General features: G+C 41.4%; 1 protein-coding gene across 1 annotated transcript in view; it reads left to right on the top strand.

Moving 5' to 3' along the window:
• Nucleotides 1–8,768: 8,768 nt before the first annotated feature.
• PRAG1 (PEAK1 related, kinase-activating pseudokinase 1) overlaps nucleotides 8,769–10,802 on the top strand; it is a 35,304-nt gene continuing 33,270 nt past the window's right edge. Inside the window, exon 1 of the mRNA XM_075861909.1 lies at nucleotides 8,769–8,910. The gene's annotated coding sequence lies outside the window, so the exon portion shown is untranslated. The remainder of the gene's footprint in view (nucleotides 8,911–10,802) is intronic.

Raw genomic sequence — 10,802 nt, 5'->3', positions numbered from 1 at the left:
GTTTTTTTTACGTAAAAAAATAAATAAATATTAAAAGTAAAAAAAAAAACCTTTTCCCATTTCCCCCCTAAAGCATTGAAAATATGTAATAAAAACTAAAAAAGTTATAGCTCTCAGAATTTTGCGACACAAAATATATTTAATTTTTTTTACACTTCGTTTTTTCCTTCTAAAAGTAGTAAAACATAGAAAAAAACTATATATATTTGGTATCACCGTAATCGTTTTGACCCACAGAATAAAGTTAGCATGCTGTTTTAATTGCATGGTGAATTCCGTAAAAACGAAGCAAAAAAAAACAATGGAGGAATCGCTGTTTTTTTTCATTTTCTACCCCACAAATAATTTTTTCCCCGTTTCCTAGTACATTATATGGCAAAATAAATGGAACTACAAAAAACTACAACTTGTCCCGCAAAAATCAAATTCTCATACAACTATACCGACACAAAAAATAAAAAAGTTATCGCTTTTGGAATGTGGGGAGGAAAACATTTTCATTAAAATCTGAAAATTGTTTACGACGGGAAGGGGTTAAGATCGCCTCAACTACTGGTCTAGCTTCTGGGTGGTTCTGGTTTTACTTTGAGTCTATCTCTCTTCTCTGTCTTTCTCCCTATTAGAGGTAAGGGTGGAGTATTTATACCTGGCTTCCTCCACTTGTTCTTTGCTTGTGATTTTCTTGTCTTCAGGTGTTTGATCAAGCTTCTGACAATAGCCTATACTTCTGACTTCTGGACTTCTCAAAAACTGACCTCGGCTTGTCTCTGGATAACCCCTTGTTTACTGATTTTGTAATATCTGCTCCCGGCTGGTTTTGACCTCTGCTCTACCTCATATCCACTTGCTTTCTGATTTGGATTTTCTGTTTACCCTCTAGCTGTCTTGCTATCTGTTCAGTTTTCCCTGCATTGCACCTCTTATCCAACACTCTGCTAAAACAACCTGGGTTCTATGCAGCAAAAATAATCCTGCCTTGCGGTTGGCTCTGGCAAAAACCATAGAGTAGCCTTAGACACTGTTGATCAGAGTTGTGATGGATTTGAGGTTGCGGATTCATTTGCACACTCACTCCCGGCAGTCTCCTGCAGCCTTTGGGGAATCACTCGCATAGATATTCCATAACAGACAGTATATGTACGGTATATGGGTTCCTTGATTTCCAAATCTTAATTTAATTGTACATATGGTTTGTCCAACCCTTAGCTTACCTGATTGAAACTAGTTGTGATGTCAGAGCTGCTTACTTGACCGAAAAACAATTGTGATGTCACAGATTACCTGACAGAAACACAGTTTTCATATCACAGAAGAACTTGTGTTGTCACATCATAGTAGTTTACCTGACTGAAACAAGCTGTAATATCACAGCTGCTTACCTAGGTGATACACATTTACGATGTCACAATAGTTTACCTGACAGAAACTTGCTTGTGACCTAACAGTAGCCTATTAGACAGTAACACATTTGTAATGTCACAGAAATTACCTGACTGAAATATAGTTGTGATGTAACATCAGCTTACTTGTGATGTCACAGCAGTTTACCTGATAGAAACACATTTGTGATGTCACAGCTGCCTAAATGACTTTAAAACATTTTTAATGTGACAGCAGCTTACCTGACAGAAATTAAACATGTAAAAAACAGCTTATCTGATGGAAAAAACATTTGTGATGTCATGGCTTCTTAGTTGATCAAACACAGTTGTGATATCACAGCACATAACCTGACAGAAACTCACTTGTGATGTCACAGAAACTTACATGATATAAACATGTTTGTGATGTCACAGCAGCTTACCTAATAGAAATAAATTTGTGATGTCACAGCTGCTTACCAGATTAAAACCTACTTGTGATTTCACAGTAGTTTATCTGACAGAAACTCGCTTGAGATGTCACACCAGCGTACTTCACCGCAACCCACTTGTGATGTCACAGTAGCTTACCTGAATGAAATACAGTTGTGATATCACAGCTGTTTACCTGATTATAATAATAAAAATAATAATAATCTTTATTTATAAAACACCAACATATTCCGCAGCACTTTACAATTCAGGGGGTACAATGTACAGACACTATCAGACATTACATATTGACAAAACTAATTTACAATTCAAACAAGAGGAGTGAGGACCCTGCTCGCAAGAGCTTACAATCTATGAGGAAATAAGGGAGACACAAAATGTAAAAGTGCTTGTTAAGTACAATGCTCCTCCATCTTTTATACATATGGGATAGTACGCATAAAGCTGCATGTGCCAGTCACCAGCCAATGTCTGTCTGTGACCTCATTGAATTAATCTTTTGATATGAAAGTAAGTTATCTAAATAAAACTAGTTGTGATGTCACAGCAGCTTACCTGAGTGATACACATTTGTGACGCCACAGCTTGTTACCTGTATGAAGAATACTTGTGATGTCACAGCAGCTTACCTAACTAAAACTCACTTGTGATATCACTCAAGCTGACATCTATTTAGCTGACTGGAACCCACTTGTGATATCACAGCAGCTTATCTGATAGAAAAACTTTTGTGACACCACCCCAGTCACTTGTGTTAGGAAACGTTCATCACTTTAAGGTTGTCAAGACTGCTAGCCTAGCTTCTGGGTGGCCCTGGTTTGAGATGCAGAGCCAATCTCATTTCTCTGTCTGCTACCTATCATGGCCAAGAGTATAGTATTTGAATCTTTTTAGTCTTCTCATTGTTCCTTGTGATTTTCTTATGTTTGCATGTATCTGATCAAGCTCCTGGTTACACCCTGTATCACCTTGACTATTTGGACTCTTTGAACTCAACCTCGGCTTTGTGTTTTTTTATTTTCCCTCTGCTCACTGATATGGACATTCTGCTCTCGGCTGGTTTTGACCTCAGCAAGTCCTGGTACCCTTCTGTTTTTCAATTTGGACTTTTATTATCTTCTGGTTGTGAACCCTGCTTGCTGATTACCCCTCTGGCTTGTCTGGTTATCCATTCTGGTATTGCCTGCATTGCACCTCCTGCCCAACACCGTATTCTGTAAAAGCAACCTGGGTTCTATGCAGCCAAATCCAACCTGCCTTTCGGTGGGCTCTGGTGAAGACCATAGAGTAGCCTTAGACTCTGCTGACCAGAGTGGTGACAGACTTGAGGTAGCAAATGTACCTACAGTCTTGATCTAGACAATCTACAGCTGCCTTTGGGGAATTGCTTGAATAACAATTCCATAAACTTGTACTCTGGGGACTTGCTCAAGTAGCAATTCCTTGATAACTTGTCTGAAAAATACTTGTGCTATCACAACAGCTTACCTATCAAAAACCCACACTTGATGCCTCAATAGTTTAACTGAAAACAGTTGCAATGTCACAGCAGTTACCTAACTAAATCCCACTGGTGATGTCATAGTAAATTATTTGACTGAAACCCACTTGTGATGTCATAGCAGTTTACCCTATTGAACACATTTGTGATGTCAAAGCTGCTTATTTGACTATAACACAGTTTTGATGTTACAGCAGCTTACCTGAAAAAAACTCACATGTAATGTCACAGCAGTTTACCTGATGGAAATACTTTTGTGATGTCACAGCTGTTTACTTGATTAAACAGAGCTGTGATGTCCCAACAGCTCACCTGACAAAACTCATTTGTGATGTCACCAAAGCTTACTTGATAGAAACACATTTGTGATGTCACACTTACTTACCTGACTGAAACCTACTTGGGATTCACAGCAGATTACCTGACAGAAACTCGCTTGAGATGTCACAGCAGCATACTTCACAGAAACCCACTTGTAATGTCACTGTAGCTTACATGACTGAAATACACTTGTGATTCCATAGCAGATTACCTGACAAAAATACAGATGTGATGTCACAGCTGATTACCTGATTTAAACACTCTTATGGTACCACTGTAAGTTATCTAAATGAAACTAGTTGTGATGTCACAACAGCTTACCTGGGTGATAGATACACTTTTGCGATGCAGTTAACCTGTCTGAACTGTCTGACATCTGTTTAGTAAACTGAAACCCACTTGTGATGTCACAGCAGCTTAGTTAACTAAAACCCAATTGTGATGTCACAGCAGCTTATGTCATGGAAAGACATTTGTGATGTTACAGCTGTTACATGTCTGAAAAATACTTGTGATGACACAGCAACTTAAATTTAAAGTTAATTAAAACCCACTTATGTTGTCACTGTAGATTATCTGACTGAAACCCACTTATGTCACAGCAGTTTACCTGAAAAACACTTGTGATGTCACATCTTCTAACCTGACTATAAGGCCGGATTCACACGAGCATGTGTGTTTTGCGCAAAAGGTCCGTGTGTCATCAGCATATGGTTCGCAGCTGCGTGATTTTCGCACAGCCGGCATCATGATGACACTCTGTTTTTATGTTTACAAACAGAAAAGCACGTGGTGCTTTTCTGTTTTCATTCATAGTTTTTACTACTGTAGCGCGCAGCACGCGCAGCACCCGGAAGTGCTTCCGTGTGCCGAGCGCGATTTGCACGCACCCATTGACTTCAACGGGTGCGTGCAGCGCGAAACACGGGCAAATATAGGACATGTCATGAGTTTCACGCAGCGCACATACGCTGCGTGAAATTCACTGACAGTCTGAACGGCCCCAGTCATTAACATAGGTCAGTGCGACGCGCGTTAAAATCACGCGCGTAGCACGGACGTATTATACGTTTGTGTGACTAAGGCCTAACAGTTTTGATGTTACAGCAGTTTACCTGACAGAAATACATTTGTGATATCACAGCTGTTTACTTGACTAAACATAGTTGTGAGGTCACTGCTACTTACTTGACTAAACACAGTTGTGATGTCACAGCATTTCACCTGACAGAAACTCACTTGTGATGTCACCAAAGCTTACATGATATAAATATATTTATAATGCCACAGAAGCTTACCTGATTGAAACCTACTTGTGATTTCACAGTAGCTTATCTGATGGAGACACATTAATGATGCCACAGCATGTTACCTGTCTGAAAAATACTTGTGATGTTACAGCACTTACCAAACTGAACCCCACTTATGATGCCACAGTGGCGTAACTTCCATAAACACCCTTGTGATGTCACCGCAGTTACCGGACCAAAACACAGATATTGTGTTACAGCTGAAACCTACTTGTGATATCACAGCAGATCACACAAGGGCAAACACCAAGGATATGTTCACACGCCCTATTTACGGACGTAATTCAGGCGTTTTTCGCCTGGAATTACGGCCGAAAAATGGCTCCAAACCGTCGGCAAACATCTGCCCATTGAATTCAATGGGTCTTACGGTGTTCTGTGCAGACGGGCTTTTTTTTCACGTATTTTACGTTTGCGTGTGAACATACCCCAACAACACAGGTTGCATGTCGTTCTGGGAGAAAGCAGTCATGTTCTTATACAACCCTTTTAGGCTGGGTTCACATGAGCATGTTACGTCCATAATGGACGCAAGTCCCGGACCGAACACACTGCAGGGAGCCGGGCTCCTAGCATCATAGTTATGTAAGATGCTAGGAGTCCCTGCCTCGCTGCCGGACAACTGTCCCGTACTGTAATCATGTTTTCAGTACAGGACAGTTGTCCTGCAGAGGGGCAGGGACTCCTAGCATCGTACATAACTATGATGCTCCCGGCTCCCTGCAGTGTGTTCGGTCCGGGACTTGCGGCCGAAATACGTTCCGTCCATTACGGACGTAACATGCTCGTGTGAACCCAGCCTGACAGGGAACCTCTCAGTGGCTTATGCTGCCCTCCATGATTGACAGCTTTCTCCCTATGCACACTAATGGGGTGAAATTTGTAAATCGTCAAATGCTGGGCAGAGGCTGCAGCTCAGATTTAGGGCTTATTCAGACGAACAGGATATATGTCCGTGCAACGCGCATGATTTTCACGCGCGTCGCATGGACCTATATTAGTCTATGGGGCAGTGCAGACAGTTGCGTGATTTTTCCGCAGCGTGAGTTCGCTGTCCGTTTTTTGGGCGTATTTCGCGCATCACACACCCATTGAAGTCAATGGGTGCATGAAAATCACGCATGCCACATGGAAGCACTTCCGTGGAACGCGCGTGATTCGCGCAACAGCTGTGAAAAGGATGAATGAAAACAGAAAAGCGCCACGTGCTTTTCTGTTTACAAACATCCAAATGGAGTGTCATAATGATGGCGGCTGCGCGAAAAGCACGCAGCGGCGCATCATAAGGGGTTGACACACGGAGCTGTCAAGTGCCTTTTGCTCTCGCAAAACGCCGCGTTTTTTGCACGGGCAAAACGCACACGCTCGTGTGAATCCGGCCTTATGCTGGATTTTTCCTCCCAGCGCGATGCGAGCGCTGCAATGATTAAAATTTAAGTTCTCAAAAATCACTAAACTATCAAACATATGTAAAAGACCGCTGAAATCAGAATGTCTTTCACTACTTTATGCTGCCTTCAGAGAGAGCAGCATAAAGCCACTGACAGGTTCCCTTTAAACATGACTCCTATGCTCTATCTTTCATGCATTGTGTATAACTAGAAAAATATAAATACAATAATTAGTACTTTCTCTAATAAGTATTTTTATTTTCATAAAAAATGTTTTAAAGATCCAAATACTGACAAAGACTCTCATTGGTGTCTGTAATAATGGCCTAAATAAATGTGTCAAAAAAGACATTCAGCTTCATGTTCATATGCTACTCTCTTCCACTGCCAGAAAGTGACATGTGAGAAGCCAACAAGGGGTCATTCCTATGCCACTTCCTCATCTGGTGCTGACCTCTGTCATTAGGCATTAGCACAAGAAGGTTATCTGTTCGGCAGATGCATTGTCTGACCGACCACTCCTGCTGGACAGCTACGACTCAGCCAGAAGTCTGGGAGATTTCCCCTGTTAGGGCTCATTCAGACTAACGTGGCGTTTTTGCGCACGCAAAACAGCAGCGTTTTGCCTGCGCAAAAGCCACTTACCCTCTCCGTGAGGCAGCAGCATATGATGCGCGGCTGCGTGATTTTCGCGCAGCCGCCATCATCATGACACGCCATTTGCATGTTTGTAAACAGAAAAGCACGTGGTGCTTTTCTGTTTACATTCATCCTTTTGCCAGCTGTTGCGCGAAACAGGCAGTTCGCCTAAGGGTATGTTCACACGCTTAACCAAAAACGTCTGAAAATACGGAGCTGTTTGGAAGGGAAAACAGCTCCTGATTTTTAGAAGTTTTTTTAGCAACTCTGGTTTTTCGCTGTGTTTTTTATGGCTGTTTTTAGAGCTGTTTTTCTAGAGTCAATAAAAAACAGCTCAGAAAACGGCTCAAGAAGTGACATGCACTTCTTTTTTGCGGCTGTTTTTTTTTAAAAAAACAGCCAGTCGGAACAGAACACCGTTTTTCCCATTGAAATCAATGGGCAGATGTTTGGAAGCGTTCTGCTTACGATTTTTCGGCCGAAAATAAGCCGTGTGAACATACCCTTATTCTGCACACCAGTCTGCTGAATACATTATATTGCAAAACAGTCAGGGCCACACATATTGTGTCAACAAATTAAAAACTGGTATAAGGGTATGTTTCCACACACAGGATACGTGCAGATTTTCTGCAACAGTAAATCTGCAGCAGAATCTCTAGGAAAAACGCTGGTAAATCTGTCACAGAAATCTGCACCAAATAGTGCGTCTTTCCTGCTCAAATTGCCGCAGAAACGTTTACACCAGGAGATGTGCTGCCGGCAACGATAATATTTTGGCCATTTAAAGTGATACAATCAGCCGATGATTGAGCGTTTGCTTGTTCATCGGCTGATCGTTGCTTTGTTTACACAGGGCATTTATCGGGAACGAGCCTTCTGTGAATACTCGTTTGCCCAATAATTGGCGGGTGTAAAAGAGCCCTTACGGTATGTTCACACGCACTGTTTTCAGGCATAATTCGGGTGTTTTATGCCTCGAATTACGCCTGAAAAAACGGCTCTATTACGCCTACAAACATCTGCCCATTGCTTTCAATGGCTTTTACGGTGTTCTGTTCCCACGAGCCTTAATTTTAGCGTCGCTGTCAAAATACGGTGCGTAAAAAGACGCCCACGAAAAAGAAGTGCATGTCACTTCTTGGGACGTTTTTGGAGCCGTTTTTCATTGACTCCATTGAAAAACAGCTCCAATAACGTCCGTAAAATACGCCACGAAAAACGCGAGTTGCTACAAAAACGTCTGAAAATCAGGAGCTGTTTTCGCCTGAAAACAGCTCCGTATTTTCAGTCGTTTTTGGTCACTGCGTGTGAACATACCCTTAGCTGTTTCCATCTTTTGACTGATCAACAAAGAAATGAAGGGAATTCCTCTTATCCTTTCATGTTATTATTAGATCACACTAGTGGCTAAAGGGAGCAAATCTGATAATAACATTATGTAAAGGAACTTTACTTAATCCCACTTATTTTCTTAATCCCGTTTATTCCGAGATGAACTCTCACTTTAAATTGCAAATAAGTAACAACGTTTTTCACAATGTAATGAAGTCCTAGAGGTCGGTATTGTGCCTCCTGCATCTGCTTGTCATTTTCCAATAAATCACTATGGCTGCCAGAACTGAAATAGTTAAAGCAAACAAAAGTAACAATCCATGCCCTGTGGGTGGAGAGTGGGGACTAAAGAGATTGCTGGAGGACTAATACAACACACACAGCTCCTCCCCAGGTTCTCCACCTCTGTCCCAAACCAGCCCACTCCACACTGCTGCCTGCTCACTGTGTGCAGGGCACAGAGCTGCTGCCTACTGAACCCTCACTGTGTGACTGGCACCGCTAGCACCATATATTCTCTGGCATCTGGCTCATCTATTAATTCTTGGATTATTGGATATCCCGAGATACTGCCACCCCATCAGAAGCCGCAAACTCAGGTAATGAAATAACTTCATAGCAGGCAACTAGACACATGTTAGAACAAAGTGTATATCTCCTAATGTATTCTAAAAAGTTTTCTCAATGTTTACAAACTTTCAATATTGGGAACTTGTCTGGGCAAATTTCACTTTCTATATAGTAGTGCTACCCACCCCTTCCCCCAGGCTTTTGACAGAGCAGCAGTGAAAGGGTTACAGGGCAGGTTTGATGTCTATCCCAAGGGATCGGAGCAACAAGTCATGCTAGAGACTTTTTGGGTATTGCATTTCAGCCCAAAACAGACTTTTCTTTTGTTAATGAGCACTTTTGTTCGGGGTCTTGGAGACGTGAGGATGTATTTTATACTCCGGATCCTGTTTAACTGGACAGGTAAATTCTAAGAAAGTAAAAAAAACTTAGTTGGATAATCGTTCAGGCCAGACAGACGAGATCTTGGTGGACAGATGAAAGAATTTCCAAAAAGGTTTTTTATTACGTTTTAGACTAACATGGAATTGAGTGGAAATGATATCACTCATCTGGAAGGTGTTTTCTCACCTGTCGATATAAAAATGGCTAGAGACGCGGCACATTTTTCTAAAAACTTTAAGTCATAATGGATCATGGTTTTCTGTTCGTCGCATAAAATAGTTTTTTGTTCCATCGATGTAAAAAGTTCTCATCAGTGGTATTATATGGCAAATCTTAACGTTTATACAAGTTAAACTTGTATCTATGTAAAGAGGACTTTGTCACCATAGGCCCTGACCTGTGAACTTGAACAGTCATTTATTGATAATGTATTGAATGGTCACCTAGAGAGACCTTGACACTTATCTTGTTTTCAATGGGGCTCTAGCTTTGCTATTCTCATTGAAATGAAGTGTAATTTACATTTTAGCATTGATTATGGAATGCGTCGTTTTCCTATTTTGTGTACAAGTCAACAATTTTTATGGTTTTATTGTTGTAATAAATGTTCCTACTGCTACATTCCAGGGCATCATGGGGATCCCCCTTCATTGACAATGGCTTGCAAATTTCCCTGAGTTGCTTAACAATAACTTATTTGCTTATATTGTTGCTCAGGTAAAGGATGTTTCACAAGGGGCAGTAATACATCTGTTCCCACTGTGATGCTTTGCATTACAATTTGTGTACAAGAGACATCCCAGGAGCCAGGTGGCACCTAGTAATTTCTACAGTAGTTCAATTGAATCATATTTCCCAAGGTAATATTAGACTGATATTTTGTAGATTTGGGTGTTGGATGCTGAGACCAACATCATTTTGGACGTTTCTGGATATGGAAGGAAGACATTGTGGTCTGTTTGGTAAGGCCCTTTTAGTCTTTGTTCACATCTGCATCGGGACTCCTTTCATGGGTTCTGTTGGAGTTTTCCGTCAGGGGAACCCTGACCCTGATGTCAATGGTGACGGATCCGGTGCAAATGGTTTCTGTTTGTCACCGTTGTGTAAGGGTTCCGTTGTTTTGACTGAATCAATGCCGTAGTCGACAATGATCGAGCAAACAGGCGTTCGCACCAACACTCATTTCCGATCAATGCCCTGTGTAAACAGGGCAGCGATAAGCTGACAAACCAGCAAAAGGATGATCGGATCTTTTATCTGGCCCAAAAAATGGTTATTTTGTCAGGTAGCACATCTCCCTGTGTAAACTGGGTGTGCTGCCAACTGATGTAAATGTATGGATCGTTCATCCCCATACATTCCAGTCATTGCTCTGTTTAAATAGAGCAAACAAGCGCCAATTTCAGTTTGACTGCACCGTATGAATAGGTCCTCATACTTTTCCTTCCCTTATGATCCACTCCTGACAAAGCCAAGAGTGAATCACTAAGGCTAAGTTCACACAGAGTTTTTTGACACGGAAACTGTGCCAAAAAAA

Source organism: Rhinoderma darwinii, chromosome 1 (genome assembly GCF_050947455.1).
Source record: "Rhinoderma darwinii isolate aRhiDar2 chromosome 1, aRhiDar2.hap1, whole genome shotgun sequence".
NCBI classification, from domain to species: Eukaryota; Metazoa; Chordata; class Amphibia; order Anura; family Rhinodermatidae; genus Rhinoderma; species Rhinoderma darwinii.
Note: the sequence above shows the minus strand (reverse complement) of the source record. Positions and strands in the feature narration are given on the sequence as shown.